The 19,202-nt window shown below is 35.3% G+C and overlaps 1 long non-coding RNA gene across 2 annotated transcripts in view; it reads left to right on the forward strand.

Moving 5' to 3' along the window:
• The window catches only part of LOC113956618, a 58,207-nt gene extending 40,554 nt beyond the window's left edge, over positions 1-17,653 (forward strand). For both annotated transcript variants that reach the window (XR_003530901.1, XR_003530902.1), the window contains 3 exons: positions 3,565-3,723; positions 10,312-10,348; positions 13,617-17,653. This is a non-coding gene — a long non-coding RNA (uncharacterized LOC113956618). The remainder of the gene's footprint in view (positions 1-3,564; positions 3,724-10,311; positions 10,349-13,616) is intronic.
• The last annotated feature ends 1,549 nt before the right edge of the window (positions 17,654-19,202 follow it).

The raw sequence follows: 19,202 nt of genomic DNA on the forward strand, positions 1-19,202 counted from the left end.
ATTTTCTTCAAGGAAATTCGATGTTTGTCATGTGATATGAAGCCAAAAAAATCAATAGGGGGGAGAATAAAAACAATAAAGGTGTATTTGTACTGTTCAGCTTAGCTGAGGAGCAAAGATCCTTGGGTCCTCTCCTTTTATCCATGGCTGACTCTCTAGCAGCTAAGACCTCTGTGAAGCAAAACATGATTCAGTTGAAAAAATGCAGTTTGGTTCTAATGCAGTATTTATAAGTTTGCATAGACATTGTAAAGAAAAGGAATTTTGTCTGTAATTTAATTTTTTTTTCCATAACTTCAGACTCTCTTTGCTCTCTAACCTTCTGAAAGACCTACAGCGCGGGGAGTTGTTCCTAAACTTCACAAGTCAGCTCATGCACTGTCTTTCCAAGAGTTGGCTTTTGCCTTCTCTTGATATGGTCAACACACTGTTACTGCCTTCATGGTCCTGCCTCATAGCTCAGTGTTTGTAATGTTTGACCAGCTGGAATGGTGAATGGACTATGCAACACTTCACAAGAGACTTGTAAACCTTCAGGAAATTTTGCCTATAGATTCTTCCCACCTTTGCTGTGTAGACTGTGCTTTGTATAAAGTATCAAAGCACTCTAGTGGAGTTGGGAGCTGTACTGTGCAGTAATTACTGATACTCTTAATTTTCAGAAAGATATTAGTTCAGACCAATACCTCTTTGCTTTAGGTAAGTCACCAAAATGTATGGAAGTCTGGAAGTAGGTACCTGTTCATTGGAAATCAGTCTTGCATACCTACATCAGTTCCAAATGAGAACAACAAAAACATTCCTAAACTAGCAATAATTTTGGAGGAACTGTGTATTTTTTATCTAGAGCTCTAAAAGTATATTCTGGAATCACCAAACAGAATGAAGTTATGGAATATTTCAGTAAAATACACTCTTCTGAAGTTACTGCCTTAGTGATCTACCTTTATTCCTTTACCTTTCTAGGGGCACATGTTTTTGTACTTCAGTGAACACTTAATAATTTAATACCATCGATATCTGGAATTTTAAAAAGGAGGTCAAAAGAAAAGGGGGAAAAACCAGAAAGAATACAAGCTCTTTGAGACTATAAAACTGGAAACATTAAGGCTGAGTGTAGAATGAAGCAAATACCATTATGGATAAAATCAGCTGATGTTTATGGAAATTACTATTGTTTATAGAAAATTATGTGGGTCTGATGCTCAGTGTTGCTGAGTAATTTGGGTGTTAGGTGTGTCTGAAAGAGGTGACACTTTTTTAACCTCCAAGCTACCCCAGCAGGTCTTGGAACTATCCCTCTCTGGTCCTGAAGGTCATTACCTTCGGAAAAGGTGGATTAGCATGGCTGCACTGTGCTGATCTTAAAATTATTTAAAATACTTAATAGTACTATAATTAGTGTCCAAATGTAACATTCAATTCCAGTACACACACTTTTTCTCACAGCTATGTTCAGTCTACTTACATACTCAGAAAAGCACCAGTACTTTCCTTTATCTTCATTTCTGTAATAATTTTCCTGTGGTAACTAAGTTAAAAAGCACTGAGTAAAAGCCATACCTACTTAGGGTATTTCTAAAACTTCACTGGGATCAGATTTTAATCCTTTTATTTTGTTTGAACTAAATATGACTATAACCACTGCTCATCACGTAACGTGAAACATAGATTTCATTCTCATGCTGCTGACTGAAGTATATTCACTCCTGTCTGTGTTCCTGGTCAGACCTTGTTCATTATCTTCTTAATTTTATGTCTGAATTCTGTGGTAAGGAGTAAGTACATTATTAGAATAATCTGAAAAAGTATTAATTAATTTACTGTCATCTTGAAATAATTTTTCCTCGTGTTCAGTTGCATGGCCATGTCCTGAGAAATCAGATTTTAAAAGGAAATATTTAATGGTCTATAGTAGGGATTCTGGTTTAGAGTGTTCGCTTTGATGACATATTTTGAAAAAGGGTTGCTGTGTTGCTTTTTAGGGTAATCATTAGTGTAGGTTAATATACATATTAACCTTGTTCAGTGGATCCTCAGCAGTCTTAGTTTGTGAAGTCTGGTCTCTCTTTAGATAAAAGAGAAGTAAGCATTCTATATGGAAGCTCCCAGGAGTGTTTATGTGAGAACACATAAAATTACTGACTAGGTGATAAAGTTCTATCATGAATTTGTGGAAGTCAGAAGACTTGAATTTTAGCATGATTTTAAAAAAACTAATGCCTTTGACAAAAATAAACACAGTTTCAGTTAACCATGTGCTTAAATCATTCGTAAAATGCAGTGACTTTAGCAGAGGCAGAGTTCAGTCTGTTGCATGATTACCTATTTCTTTACCCTTGAAGGTGAATTTAACTATATGATATGCTCCTTCTTGATCTGTCCAAAAGCCTCTGGTTATTAATGAACTTGCATATGAAAGTTTCTTAACTAAGGTCTCAGTTCAGACTCTGTTCTCACAGCTGAGTTGAACAGCTATTGAGGCTAAATATTTGCCAAAACCAAATGAAATGTGTGTCTCCTATTCTAACAAAAATACCTAAAGTGTAACCCCCATTCCTCTGTTTTCTCTGACAAAACCTATGGTTCTGTGTTAGTATTTATGTAGCTAGGAAATGCACCATTTATACCTATATAGCTAATATGAATCTTTATGACTATAGCCCTGCCTTGCCTTCTCTTCCCTCAGGTAAAAGCCTGAAATGCTACTTAATGTTATTTTATTCTGTTGTATCAGAAAGGCCCACATGTGCTACACAAAAATATCTGCAAAGCACATGCACCTTAGTGATGCCTGAAGCCAAAATAATCATCCCTTATTTATCTCACATATTGACATTAGGACCCTTTGAGAGAATGCTTTCAACCTTTACAGTGATTCGAAATCTAAAAACAGCAAGAAAAAGACCTCGTAGAGAGCATTGCCATGAATCAATTTTATATATCTTTTCATTTGACCTTTCCTCATTATTAAACAGCTACACTGAGCACTTTTATTCGCTGTAAGTTGTTTTTAAGGTAGTGGCAATGAGAAGGTTATAATAGAACAGCTTATGAGGGTGTTGATACTATTTTATGAATGTTACCTTTTTATAATATTGTAGGTGTATGTCAGCTCCTCAACAGGAAACTGTGTACAGAAACACCACGGATCTTGCAATTTTATGAGGACAATGCAAGTAGGTTTCAGCAAGGTTGGTTCCAACTCATCTGTGATAAATGAGAAGATAAGGCAATCAGTGCACACCATGACACGCCGTGCAGCTAGTTAGGCACACTTCAGAACTATTCAGGTGTGCTCACCGAGCTTAGGAGTCTTTCCTGAGGGGTGTCTCAATATAAATACATCCTTCATGGTGGCCACTAGAAATGCAGGAGTTGCTTTTCCAAGACTTAACCCAGGTCAGATATAAATAATAGATATTAAGAGTTAGTTCTGATGCTGAGGCTGCGTTAGAGGCTCTGTGTTTCAGTTGGGTCAAAAGAATGCGTTTGCTTTTGGGGTTGTTTTTTTCTTTTTCTTTTTTTTTTTCTTTTCCCCTTTTTCTTCTTTTCTTTGCATAGCTCCTCTGCTTGACAGATGCCTGCAAAATTTCATCACACCTTGGACCTCTTTGGGTCTTTAAGAGAGAAGGTTTCAGCCTCTCAGGAGCAAAGATTTATATCCAAGGAGTTCTATTGGCCCTGCACCAACGATTAAAGTCTGCAAACTGTTGCAAGCAGGTGAGTTGTCCCACTCTTTAAAAGTCTACTTTTCTGTTTTAGTTTTCAAATGTACTAATTGTATAAAACCAAGGGTTGGCACTGTGTCTTAAAGAAGTGTGACATATATTGCAGGAGCTGCAGTGCCTGTTAGGAAAATGAAACGCTTCTCCTATAATTGCAAAGCCAACAATAAAGCAGTTAATTGTGTGGGATCTCTTTTGGTGTGGGATGTCATGTGCCTCATCTTTTCTTGCTGCATACTGTGCCTAGCTGTGATGTTCCTTGTGTGGATATTCTCTAAAGCAATCATTTTTCATTGCTTGTTCTGCTCATGCAATTTTTAATGGTCTCATAGATCTTCCCATAAAACTAATTTAAATAATTATTTAGTTGAAACATACTTTAAATAAATAAGTAAACACTTTTAAGTATAACTGGTGTTGCACTATGAAAAATTAAATAAATGTATCATGTTTTAAAACATCAATATTTTAATTGTGCCATCAAGCAAATATACCAGACACACATTTTAATTCGAAAAAATAGTGGAAAACAGATACTGAATATACTGTCTAAAAGTTTAGGAGCAATAAGATGATATTTTTTATTAATCAAATGTTTTATTTTAGGAAATATAAGTAAGAAAACATCGATTTTCCTCAGCATAGTAACATATGTTCACTTATATGTGTAAGAACGTAGATATTTTTAAGGATTAGGTGAGTACTTCATAAGAATACAGGTTTTGGAGGAAAAGTATCATACAGAAATTAAGCAGCCAGCTGGGAACCTCGGATTTAAAAGTGCTGTCGGGGCCCAGAGCTCAGAATGACTGCAGGAGAGATTTGAGCTCCCAGGCTGTGCGGGAAGGGGGAGGAGAGGAGCAGGCGAAGTGTCAGTCACACTGTTTATACAGCACCTCCTGCTGTCAGATCCATACAGAGAAATGAGAATTGACTTTGGGGACACTGCTCCTGTCTAGAGCTAAAGAGTGGTCAGCAAGGAGAAATCCGACAGAAACAAAAACAAAAACGAGAGAGCACGTGAAAGACAAACAAGCAGAAAAGGAAAAAAAAAAGCTTGTTTCAGACCGTTTCTGAGGCAGTGGAGTGATATATTAAAAAGTCAGAAATATCTTCACACTTCATGCTGATGATTCTACACTTTTAAGATAACACTGCCTGTCACAAAAGCCATGGAACTGAAATCTATTATAAAATATAATATTTACTCTTAAATAAACGCAAATATGTATATATAATGCATACAAGTATTTAGCAAGTACAATGGCAATTAGTAGAACAAAACAAACAGTGCAGTTTCTAAATAGAAATTCACATGGAAATAATTTATTGACTACTTTTTGCTCTTTTCTGTGAAAAACATATAAAGACATTTCAGTAAATTAGCTCATGTTAGTCGTTCCTTTGCTGATTATCCATCAGGGTTCAGATGGAAATTGTAAATGACAAGAAATACTTAACAATTTCAGTGGATTTGAAATTTCTTCTGAAGACAAATGATTCTTTACAATGAAAGCCTTGCACACAGGCATATGTTCATATAACCACGTTAACCATTTGTAACTTTTAAGAGTCCAGATTACAAGGATAGATGTCAGTACAGCTATGACAGTTAATTGTCTACCCAAAACCTTATGATTAGAATAATTTAATAAACAATTAATAATAATAAACTGGATTAATAAACTGGATTAAGTGCTGAAATGAAAATTTTGCAGCACAAGAATGTTAAATGTTTTGTGCAGTTAATGTGCCAAAAGCTTGTGTTATTTGGAGTTATATTACTCCAAAGATAAGATGAAACATATAATTTGGTGTAAAGTGTCTCTCTGTTAATTTTTCCAACCATTTTCTAATTGAAATTGTGTTAGTACTGAACATAAATGAAGTAATTATAGTAACTGCAGGTTATTTTATGCTGTAGGTATAACAATTCTTACCATGATCTTACCATATTTTGCTTATGCTACCCTTTTTTTTCTGAATAACTGAAACAAGTTTATTTTGTAAAGAGCACGCTGTGATACAATACAGATACAAAATTAGAAGGCATGTTTATTAACAAACCATTCAATGAAAATACTCTCACTTTGTCCTGTGGTGCTGAGGCCTGACAGGGTAATGCTGTGATGATTGTACAGTATTCACAGCAATATAACCTCTAGCCACTACCTGACAACATTAAATATATTTTCTTGATTTCTATTTATCTCTGTGCTATTTTGACATATGTATTACTTGTGCTTACCTTGTCTTTTCACGTAGATAAAAAGGGAATGGAAGTAAAAAACCAGGAACTTTCTTTGATTCAGTATTACTCTGCTAAGACACTTTAGTCTGTCCATTGAAGTCAAATAGCACATACAACTAATAATATACTAATACACATACTTCTATAATAGTATGCTAATACACATATTTCTGTTAAATCCATCTGGGCTTCTGTTTAAAATGCCTACATTGAATTAAAAGAACACACAGTTTCTGGTCCACACAGTGCACAGTGTCATCTTTATAATCACTCTTGCTTCTTGCCCCAGAGGAGTGAGGAGTTACTGTCTCTTTGCTGTGGCCTTTGTAGCCTTTTAAGGAGGACACTCAGTATCCCTTAAATAGTATTCCTTGAGTTTAATACAGGTGAAGGAAAACAGGTAAAACTGAAAGACTGCTTGAGCTTTGGGAGCTGGTTTTACTTTTACTTTAAATAAGCGAGAAAGCAGGAAAATATATACATATAACCACTATACCACAAAAAACTTCTATTTTTTCCCTTTAAACGCTTTCTAATTGGAATTACATATGTGCATAATGATCTATAAACTTCCCTAAAATCTTGACAAAGCTTATATTGGTATTTTAATGCCATTACATTCTGGGACTGTAAAATGCAGTTTTCTAACAAAAAAACAACAAACAAACAAACATAAAAGAAAGTAAAATTTAAACAACAGTTCTGATTGAATTATTCTGCTATTAATATTTCAGTTGTCAGCCTTTTACCAGAATTTTAAACATTCTGTGTAGGTGTCTGTTGGAATTTCTGGTATCCTCAAACCTCTTTGGAGGTTAAAATGAGTTAATTTTGTATATAATGTACATGCTTGGGTGAATGCACGTAAGATATTTTTTTATCTTTTTTGTCGAGCCACCGCAGTGGTGGCTTTTAGGTAAAAAAAGTGCTGCCCAAATGAAAGTGCTTTGAAGTGAGCTGTGACACGTAACAATAGGAACAGCACTATATCTGATAGCATGGGATATAGTTCACACTTTGGGAGAGGGGGGATGTCCACCTCATTAGCATTCTTCATCTGTAGTGGTGCTGTTGGTGGGGGTGTTGAAGTAGGAATGCCATTGTGCTGGGTTCCAGTGTTTGGGGACAAACACTGCTGTGGAGGGAACGTGTGAAAAGGCCATAGTACTGACAGTGAATGAGGAAGGCTGTGCTTTCTGTGTGCTTCAAGCAGGGAAGCTGTCATTCACAGGCCTAGCACAGCTAAACAGAGGCCAAAAGAGAAGACTCAAATACTTTTTAAAATGATATTAATGATTTTTAAACATTTTCTTCATTTAGAGTTAACGCTTTGTTCAAGCTGTTGGTCTGTCCTTTACTAAATGATATAAAACGTTACGTGAACAGGTAAATAGAAGAATATCTCATTGCCACAGTAAAGATTTTTTATGGAAAATGTATGTGTATAAGTATCTGAGAGTCACAAATTTCTTTCAGCATATTTGAATGTTTTTGAGCACGTGTTACTTGCAAGGGTCTAGCAAAATTTGAATGTGATAGTTAACAAACGGAGCTGGTCCAGGGGTTTTATTCTATGTGCTTTTATTTTTACTGGAAGTGTGTTATGTGTGGGGATGAGGAGACTGAGCTGGGATGAGAAGTGACAGGAAATTGTGCTGAATGTTCATTAGTTTGATCTAGCAGAACTTACAGTAACAGTAATTAATCATTTGAACCACAGCAAATTACATTACATTAAAGTAATGGAGCTAGTATGCAAAATACCCACAAGAAAACAAAAGAGAATAAAATTATTGACTGATCCTACTACTCGCCATTTTGGCTATGGAAACACAAGCTTAAATTTATTTATTTCAAAACTGTATATCAACAGTTTTGCTGTTATTATTCTAAGCTATATCCACAAACAACATAGCTCGTAGTCCTCATTTTTCTATGCAGATCCATAAAAATGTTACTGACTTTTAAACAATTGAAATACTGCCAATACCAGAACAAAGGAAAAAGAAAGTCTATATTTCTTCTATTTTCTTGTGTTGTTCTCTTGAAACTGCTGACTCAAGTACTGGAGGTTGAATACCTCTGTGATACACAAACAAATGCTTTTCTCCATAACTTTTCTTCTTTTTTACTTTGTAAGAAACATATCTATCATTACTATTAAACTGTTTTTCACAGATTACAGTAGTTGCATTGTTCAGTAAGAGCTTTAATGACTCATTTGGGTTTTTTGCCCCCCTACAAATAAAATGTAAACTAGCTTTTAGGAATAATCATTTTGCAGGTGCCTTGCCTGGCAGAAACTAATAAAATGATACACTTCTACAAAGTATTTTTAAGTCAGTATGTTTTTCCTATAATTTTTATATCCATTCTTGTTCACAGAGTTGTCAGAAATTTATACCAAAGGGCACTTACCCTGTTTATAGTCCTGTTTTCATAAAATTAGATTGTGTTGTGATAAACTCAGCATAATAATTATTAGATATTATTTGAAGAAAATGAGAACTTCATCAAAATGCTTAACTTGATTTCCAGTTTAACCCAGTCTTGTATTTGTGTTTTTATGGGTTTTGAAAGTGTGTTCTTAAAATAACTTGAGTATCACAGCCTCTGTCCAGTGACAACCCCCCCCTTTTTTAGGCTTAAATTATTTTTTCCTCTTCCTTGCAGCTTCTGCTTTTCTAATTTTATAAGACATTGACTCACACCGTTGAAGAGGTGTTAAGTATCTTTATTTCCTTCTTTATAGGTCACAGAAAAGTAGATTTTTTTTGTGTGTTTGACCTGTGTAGAGACCACTCAAGAAATAATCCCATGTTAAAGTGAACTTTGTGTAGAGCAAGATTTGAGATGAAAACTGTACTATTTCAGCCTAGCTTCTTATTAAAATAATATAAAAATAGTGCTTTGGTAATTCTGAAATTGAAATAGAAAACTGCCCTCTTGATAGTTCAGCTAAGTGACTCTTAGAATGTCGTATTGTTTATAGATTTGAGTGAGGCTTGAATTTTTCCCACAGCTGAGCTGCATTCTAGTTACCAGAAATATTTTAAGAACCTTAAACTTGTGTCTTTTTCTAAGTGTCATGCCTTGAGCAGGCCTAACATCAGTTAAATGAAGTGAAAATTGCATTCTTGTCTTGATAGAGATGAAAATGGATTTCTGGTCATGAAATAGATGTAGTTGTCACTTTTTTAAAAAGGTGTCAGCAGTTTGCTTCAGCAAGTAAGGTGCCAATTCAGTATGACAGTAAACTTGTGATCTGAGCAATCAATAAAATGCTTCAATAACTTCTGCTTCATTACACTTATAATAAGAGGCTATAGATCTGTGGCACATAAAATGTTGATAAAGAGGATATGTAGGGACTCAGTGTGACATTTTGTTTTAGTAATACAGTAAGTGCAATGTTGCCATCTAGAGTTTGTGCATAGGTAATTATCCTGAAAGCAAAAGCTCCAGCGAAAAAATAAACATTGCTTTTTCCAAGCCCCGTTTATTTCCATCACTTAGTGGCACGGATGTCTGTCTATCTGGAAGAGTTCATTTGCCTTGGCACAAAATTGTTTAGGTCAGGAAAAGGAAGATGATTCGTAGCTATTTTTATGCTTTTTCATTTGGTAACGTGTAAGGATACGATCTCTCCCCCCCGCCCGAACCCAACATTTAAATGCATCTAAAAAACAATTATCATCTAAATAAATTTAGTTGTTACCAGCTACTAACAACAATCATAACGTTGCAGTGATTTGACACCTGTAAGGGGGAAAAGGGAAGCTTTGTAGTCACAGGGAGTTAATGTTGGGATGTTTCACATTCTGACCAAGTGTTCTTTCAGTTGATTTATGTATTATGAGACCATAAATGGCTCCTGCTGATTTTTCATAAACATACATTGCAGGGGAATTGTCTCTGAGCTATTTATCTTGTAAGAAAATTATTTTGATATGTTAAATAGGGTTTTTTTTTCCTCCTTTTCATATGGACGGCACCTGATTGATAGAACATATAAAGAGTTTCCGCCATATGCCATATTGCATTTCTAATAAATAAAACTTAATTTAGATCCAGACAGACTTTTACTTCCCAGGGAAATTACTGGAAATCTTACATTCTTCTGAAGTGTATTTTTAAAAGATATAGAACCAACTGTTCTGTCTAGTGAGCACGAAGGATGGGCTTATCGAGTTCAGCAATCTAGCACTGTTTTATTTTGTTGAAAAGAAGTGGTTGAGATTATTGAGGACTGGGTAATTAAAAACTAGTTGCACAGATATAGCATGTTTGTTACAAGAATGACTGATTAAATCTTTTCCTTTTTATAAGCAGCAAGAATGATACTGCTTCTGGTTTTCCTTCTACTTTGGTATGTAACTTTTATACAATTTGTCTTTTAAGTGTCAGAGCCTTATTGTTAATAGGGTGGCTACTCATGTTTCGTGTTTCTGGTGAGGTGATCTGGTAACACTGTCCTGTACTTTATCCTCTTAATTTAATTGTTAATTTTGTCTGCACTGATAATACGTAGATGAGAGTAAATGGTGGAAATGTTATCTGAAGTTGTGTCAAGGAGTTAAATGACTACTTTAAAAATGTAATTTCTGGATTGTTTTTCACCATGAACTTGCATTATCTTTTCTCTCTCCCTGTTTGAACATGAATGTTTGCTGGAGACATATGGTTTACACTAAAAAATTACATATTAGTCAAAAGACCACAGATGGGGGATGATATTCTTTTGCAAATTAGAAATTAAGCGACCATTTGGGACTAATGAAGTTTTAATTATAGCAGGGTCCAACATCTTTGCACAGTGTATTTGCCACTCATATTTGATTAAGCCTTGCTGACCACAAACCAGTTCACCTTTTGAAGATGTGATGTGCTGAGGTGCCTCCTGCATAATTAGGTGAATCCAAATAGGACATGGATTCTTTGATGAGGACAGGGAGGGAAAAGGAAAAGAGATTTGTTACTTTGCTTTTTATTATCAGTCTTGTCATTGGATTACCAGAAAATGCCAGTGCAAAAGACGTGTCTCTGCACTGAACTATGAATTTGTCTTTTTTTTAGCATTTAAAGTTCATGGACTTGAAAGTCTTAAGACTTAGTTAAGACTCCCTTTGTTTGACTTTGATGGTATGTAAAATATTTTTGATCATCTGGGTCCAGGTTCTAAGGATATGTCAGACAGATGATAATGTTCCTGTATTTTATCTGTCTTTATGCACACTGAGATTATTTCAGGTAATCTCAGACTCTCTGTCTTTCCTTGGGGATTGTGCAAGGTCAAATGGCATCACATTTGCCACGGACCCAAAGTGAATAAATGTTCCCTCAACCAGATCAGTTGACAAAGTGGGGGGTATTAAACAGAGTAAATTGAATGTGTGCCTGAGTCTGGGGGCACTGAGAGATTCTTCTAGTATAACTAGGCTTATAGTAAATTTATGAGTTTTCAATTTTATTCTAAATTTCTGACTTAAGAAATATGAAGTATATCTGTTAATCAGGAGGCAGAGGTCTTCAGTTATGTTGTTCATAAATAATCTGTAAACTCATGTATTATTACACAGACAGGGTTGAATCCAGCTTAGTTCCTGATGTATCCTCTTAGAGTTATGTAGGAAAAAAGTTAAATGTGGACTATCTGCCCATATGAAGATGGGACTATACTTGCAGTAGTGTCCTGCCTGTTACCTACATGCAGCACTGCCTTTTTTTCCTCGTTGTGAGTTAAATGAAATGCTGCACAATTATTAGGTTTACTTGTTGAGTTAGATCTTCCACTAAGCTTATTAGAAGTTGCTAAACTAAAAAACAAAAACTCAGTTTAGAACTTCCTGAACATACTGAAAATAAATCATTGCATTTTGCAACTTTGAGAGTAATTACGGAATTCTATTGCTAAAGTCAGTGGAAGTAGATTTGACAGATTTTTCTCTGAATTACTCAACCACCTACAGGTATTATTGCCAAGATTCTTTTGAAATGAGAATAAATTTTATGGAGTTACAACAGCAGAGTGAAAGGGTAGGTTTGATAGATTCCCTGAACTGTTTCAACACCCACAGGTATTATTTGTAAGAAAACAATCATGCAGAGCCTTCAGCTGGTTAGAGAGGGCACAGCATTCCATCTTCACCTGACATCCTATCTGTTCTCTCAACATCCTGTGCCCCCTGCCTGCCACCCACTCCTCCCAAAACAATGCTCACCAAGAGAGTTTTGTGTGAATGGACAAGAATATGAATGTTTTTTAAAGGAATCTGAACAGTATAGAAAACACATTGTTTGTGGGGGACGAAAAGGACTGAGATGGGAGAAGAAAAACTGTCTTAAGGATTGATTAGTATTCTTCACATTCTTTCCTAATTAATCAATGTTATTCTTTGATTGTTAGAACCTCTCAAAAGCAATTATTTACTGGCTTAAAAGCTAAATGTAAGAAGGAATACCCAAAAAGATGAAATGGAAGGTTTTATTTGCTTTATTTCTCTCTTTTTAGTTTTCCTTGCTTCAGACTTGCAAAGACTGGTTTGTTTTTTCAATTATTCTAAATAACTAATTCCTGAAATATTCAGTGCAGGTTCTTCACGTTTCATAAACTTTACCTAAATGGGTTTAACATGAGGACCTTAAGTCTGTAAAGATCAAACATTGTGATGTTGAGCATTTCTCAAAGATGCTGGTTTCATGTTATGATTTTATTTCAATATGCTTTAAAAAAAATTTATTCCTATATTGCCTAAAAGATCCAAAAAGACTGGGCCTGTTTAGAGTGCATGCACTAGATTTATTATATGTCACTCAAATATAGTTTCCTGTACCTTATAGTGTAATTTTATTAAAATTTAGAAGACTATTATTATATAATTTAAAATTTGACCATTTTTTCAAAAGAGCTTTTAAACATGTTTACATTCTTTTTCTGTTTTAATAACCTACTGTGTTTATTGTTTTGAATCTTGATTAATTACTTAAATTCAATATTAAAACATAAATATTTCTGTTTAGAAATAAAACTAATTCAGTTTTATTTTGAACATATCAGGGATGAAGGTCAAATCTGTCTTCTCAATTTGTGGTGACTTGCAGTTTCCAAGGACATTAAAATACATTACTGCTAAACTTATTCTCTAGAAAATGACACTAAATCCTAAATCTTTCTCTTTGTCTCGCTGAATAATTTTTTTCATAACCCTTACACTAAGAAATAGAGAAATCACCTTACTTAACTTAGTACAACTGAAAACAGTGAAGTGCTGAACTGCCAAACTGTGCTGACTGAGCCAAGGGTTTTCTTAAGAGCATCCAGAACATGGGAGATTTCTCTTGTGCCAGCTCAGAGAGCTGCAGCCCTCTTGTGCTCAGGTCTGATTTATAAGCTGCAGTCTTTTGCCCAGAACTAGTGATAAACATCTCTATCCCATCACCATTTGGGTGTGGTCACCAACCTGTATTTCTTTTTCATCTTGATCTTCTCTGCAGATTCTCTTCTGCACAGGCACAGACACACTGACCTCTTAGAAGTTCAGAATTCCTTTCTGTCTCAGTGGCTCGAGAATTTCATTGTCCAGATGGCATCTGATGGATCGTCAGTCCTCTGTTTTTGTCATATGTTCTTCTTTCAGCAGTCAAAACAGGAATCCTACCTTCTTGGACTTTTGAAGAGTTCTCCCAGTTTGGACAACAGGCAGACAACTGTGTGATACAAAATGTGTTGCAGCCTGTGCCATGAGCTGAAGTGACTTGTTCACTGTTCTTGGGAATCTTTTTCTACCATTGCAGCAAAGAAACCGGTTGCCAGCATTCCTCACTGTGATTTTTTTTTCCCTGAGCCATCTCAGCTGCTTCATCCAGCTGAGTTATCTGGGTTCCATGCTCTCTGTCAAGTTGTCATGCTCTAGTGCCTTCTATACAAAAAACTATTTCACATAATTTATAGGTAAATGGGATGCTTTCTGAATTTATATCCTCGAATCTTAAAGGCAGCAGTTATTCGAAGTAAAGGTACCATTCCTTTGAGCAAACTAGCAAATGTGTGGGCATTATAAATCTGTAATTCTGTAAATTAACTGCAGTCCTGAGTTGGCCTCTCAGTCAAAGCTGCAAACTGTTCACTGGTTCAGAGACAAATTTACTTCTTAGCACAAATGTGATCTTCAAAGCACTTCAGGAGAATGATTGAACTTCAGCTTGCTTTGCCCATTTGGAGAGATCCAAATGTTTACCTCTTGCTAGAGCAGGATGGTTGACTGTGTACCATTTCTCTCTCATGACAAGGGGACATCTCTCCACAATCATTTTTGGCAGTGTCCCGGTGTTGCCTACCAGGAGGAAAGGGGAATTTTATCAGTTACCAAGATTCTGGCAGTTCCTGTTTGTGCAGGTAGCCCAAAATACAGGTGTATTTCAAGAAATTATTTAGTTGTATTGAGTAAGATAAGAAGTATATTCTACCCTGCTTCCCAGACTGGACTGTAAGCAATTGTTTAACGAGCACATCTATGTCCCAAAATGTAAGTACCTCCATATTTTTGCATTAAATCTTACTTAGAGTTCATGATCACTACTCATCTTGACATCTTTTAAAATGCAGAAGGAAGAAATGGTATGTGAAGAAGGAAAAAATGGTCCTCAGTTAGAAAAAAAAAAAGTATTTCATGAGCTGCTCTCCCAATCTTTAATGACATACAGAAGGAAAAACATTCTCAAAGACCTTGATATAACCATTAACTCTTTAAAAGGTACAGAACATGGTCTAAGGACTAGTTTCTGCAGAAAGAGACAATTATCTCACAGAAGTCTTAAAGAATTTGGATAATTCACGACAGACATGGTAAAGCCTGCAGTAACATGGTTTTGCCCTACCAAGATTGAAAGTAGACCAGACTTTTCTGGAAACAAGTTTTGTATAGACAACCAAGTGTCTGTTGAATGCTTTGTGGTTAATCACATATCTCCCAAGATCCAGAAAATTCACTTCCAAAGCCTGTAAACAAGGGAACAGGTCACGAATATTGACAATAGCTGAGATAACTGACAAATTTTTTTTTGATAATTGAGAAATATATCTTTAGACTTCCAAATAACTACCAGGAAATAAAATTTGGGATAGATGTTATCTGCCAGCAGTCCTTATTAAAATCCAGATTGAATTAAGGCTTTAAAAAACTAGAATAACCAGGAGCCATACAGCATTTATACTTACGAGAACAAATTCCATCTAAAAAAATAAATGTGTAAAGTCTTGGAAGAGTCTGATAATATGGCCAAGCTTTCATGCGTAGATCCTTCAAAAGCTCAGAATAAAATTATACTTAGTTGTTCTTCACTCCTTATTTCTTGATTCCTTGTCAACTTTGTCAAAACTCTGTTTTCTCCTGAGTTTGCTTACAAAAAGTCTCTCTTTATTTTTGGAAATAGTTTTGTTTTACTTTGTGGCACATTTTTATTTAATTTTACTTACAAATAGGGAGGTGTTATACATATGGTACTCCAGTTATAATAGAGGGAATTATAGTATTCTGTTTTGCTGAAATTCCAGCTGGTAGAAAATTAAGTGTGCAAGCAGTCATGCTCAGCAGAAGAGTGTAAAACTGAGAGGTGTATCTTGTAGCTGCTTATTTAGAGGTCAGAGTTGTTTTCACTGATTCCTTCAGCATTAATAATGGTAGTTAGAAATATTTGTTCTCCCATTTTTTGTCCTGTTTTTGGCATTGAGATGGAAGACCTAAACAGTTTTCCTTCTTCATAAGGTGCTGATTTGTCTATAAACAGGGAATTCTTTAACACTGTTCGAAGCCCTGATTGCTGACTCCAACTGTGATGTTCTACCACAAAGGGCAAGGGATCAAGCCTAATGCTCTGGTTAGGAAGATGCCATTTAAAAAAGTTTCCAGCTCCCTTTTCTTAGGTGACTCTTAGGCTGCCATGTGATCCAAGCCTTTATCAAGTGTTGTGCTGCTTGGTTCCCACCAGTGCCTTGGGCAGGTTGGCTCTCCTGGGTTGTAGTCAGCACTTCAACCAGGTGAAGGGCTCGGACAATATGCGGGGATTGGATGCTCTGAAAATGTTCACTGAAGAAGGTCTGGAAAAACTCTATGCTGGAGTTTTAACTCTTTCAGATTTGCTGGACCATTTGCCTAACCTTTATTACCATATTTAGTATCATATATTCTCTCCCCTCCCCCTCTTTCCCTGTGTTTTCTTTAAATGAAGACCACGTCTTTCTTATGTCATGTAAACGAAAATGCAGTTTTGAAGATAACTGCAAATGTCACTGAACAATGGACGTTACATGAAGGAAAACAACCTGATGTCAGGAAATATAACAATCAAGGGACTGTTTTCCAATGGCAATAGCAGTTACATTATTTCTAAATTATATAAGTTTTTTATATATAGGGAACTTGACATCTTTTAAGTAAAGGTGTAAATAAAGATGATTCCAGCCAGAATTTACTATTGAAAAGCATATTCACTACATACATAAAACATAGATTTTTTAGGAAAGAATTACTTCTGTTGATCTTGCAGAGATGTATTATTGCTATGCTTAGTTTGTAAAATACTTGTAGTATTCTTCTAAAGGAAGAAATTTGCTTAAAAGCTCCTTTTCACATGCAACTTTAATAATGCAAACTCACATTTGGTTTACCCTTAATGTAATACGCTTGAATTTTACAATGTATATTTTCTGCCTGGTTAAGGTTACATGTAGCTCTTCCTCAGAAAACTTTCAGGGCTGCACACTTTTTATCAGTATTGTTTAATTTATCCTTACATGAAAAATCCCGCTACACATAATGAAAATAAATGAGAGTATTGGGCTTCTGTTCAGCCCTAAACATCGGACCGGTCTTATGGCTTCTCTCTGAATGCCAGTCACAGGATGCAGAGATTCCTGCAATTTTACATATTTTTCCAGGGCTGGCATCTGGCTGCTCTGTAGATTCCTGAGGCAGTTCTGTTAGCACTGTTGAGATGCCTCCAGGTCTACCATGTGACGGAGTTGCAGATGGAGCACTTGCGCAATGCACTTCCCTTTTTCCTGCTTTAATCATACCAGGGAGGCTGTCGTGTTTCTTTGTGAGAGGGAGTATTTGTACATGCTAAAAAAAAAGCTATTTCACCCATTTAAAAATTAATTAATCAACCTTCAGTTTTTAGAGAAAATTTGGAGAAAATCTGCTATTACATTGAGCCTTTCCAAACTCCTATATCTCTAAGCTGTTTAATTTGATGCTGTGTATATAAATTTTTTTTGAATGCTTGTTTATCAAAATTCATTCCCTATGTTTAAATACTAGCTGAGAAAAAAACAGTGGGGAATTTAAGACAATTACTGAGCAGATACCTGATTAGGGATGCCTCTATTCATTGATGTTGAAGAACGGAAAAAAAATTATACATGATAAATAGCATAATTTCTGAAGTAAAAAAAATGTCTATTGCTGCTTCTGTACAAATGTCTCAAATATTTATGGTATAAAAAGGAATTGTTTCAGATTGTTCAAATGTTGATATTTATAATTACTGTAATGTGAAATAATGTAAATGCATGTTGCATACAGCATGTACTGAAATCTGGGAAATTTGGACTGAAGTGTGGCTTGTTCTTAACTTTGGATTGTAGAAGGCCACTTAGTAATTAAAAGCAGTAAAATATTCTATCTTTATTCTTAGAAAAACCATTACAGAATAGATTTTTTATTTCTAGATAGGTGCATATGTAGCTAATCCTTTAATAAAATGGCAAACTTTTCCCAAGCATATGCTCATTGCATTTTGTCATACTATTTAGGAACTATTCTTTGTCTTCATAGCAGTCTTAATTTAATATTTGCATAAAATTCTTCAGATCATTTCATTATTTTGTTTAATAGTGTTCTCCTCTTAAGATTACAGCCTTTTCCATTAAATTGAAAATTATGCAAACAAAGTACGCCCACTTAAGTTTGGCAATTTTTCATTGCCAAATGACTATTGTTTCACTGTTCATTTGTTCAAAGGATTACTTTTTAAATTAGTGAACTAAAATGAAAAAGTGCATGTTTCTGTTCTCTTGTTTGTAACCCATAATTTTCCTAAGGCCAATTTAAGGTATATTGTCTTTTAGAATGACATTAAATTAGACCTCAGTCATCTGCTTCCTGTCACTTTCTATTATTTTGTACTTGTTCATCAATCCTTGGGGGAAATCAAAGCCTGTGTGGCTCCCATTTGAATCTGCATAATTCTCAGTGATGGCTGGGTCAGGAGGTGCCTCCCCATGATATTTAAATTTCTACCATAACTGGAGTCATTAACCCTTTGATGACATGGTCATTCTAATAATCTTGTTAGCATGTATTGTGTTATTCATTAGAATAAAGTACTTTCAATCTTAAATTTACTTCTAAATTATAATATTTTGATATTAATAAGTGTCAATTGAATTTTATAATACTCATATTTTTTTATTAGTGTATATATCTATTATTAAATCCATTCTAACTACATCTGGCAGCAATCCTTATAAGGATCCTTTAGTGTTTTTCTTCTGTTCCTAAAATGATTTAAATGTATTAATTTGGTTTCTTAATATGCAAGCTATTTTGCTCCTAGAAGTTAAATTCTGGTTGTGATTAAGTGCTACTTGTAAAACTCAGATTAACCAAGGGTAGCTCTGGGAGGCCAAGGGCTGGTGACACTGCAGCTCACTGTCACAACAGTACCACCAGAATGATGGAAAGGTATAAAGGAATCAAATACCTTTATAGCTGAGGAGATGGGGAGAATTTACCAGTTATTTTACTGGAAACATCTGATAAGAAGAGACACTGAAAGGTAGAAGTGCTCTGCTGTTCAGGAACATGGCATGGTAACAGCTGATCCTTCAACTGAACGATCACTGTGTTTCTTGTCCTGGCTTAAGTTTACAATCCTTATCTTGGCTTCCACTCTGAATGCCTGGGAAAAGGCACTTAGTAGCTTCTACAAGTGTTCAGATCTATCATATGTGTTGGTTTTATAAGAAGCTGTGGGAAGTTAAAATCCTCGTCTTGTTAATTGAAGACAAAGTAGTATTAATTTTAAAGCACTGTGCATTCGCACTCTCTGTGAATGCAACAAATGCACCACAAATGGTGGTGAAATTTGAAAAGCTCTACTCCCTTCTGTCTGCAGGCAAATTAAGTCACTAATGTGTGCCTGGTTAGGAATCCCTCAATCCG

This window comes from Corapipo altera, unplaced genomic scaffold (genome assembly GCF_003945725.1).
Source record: "Corapipo altera isolate COAL_440 unplaced genomic scaffold, ASM394572v1 100, whole genome shotgun sequence".
Classification (NCBI taxonomy): domain Eukaryota; kingdom Metazoa; phylum Chordata; class Aves; order Passeriformes; family Pipridae; genus Corapipo; species Corapipo altera.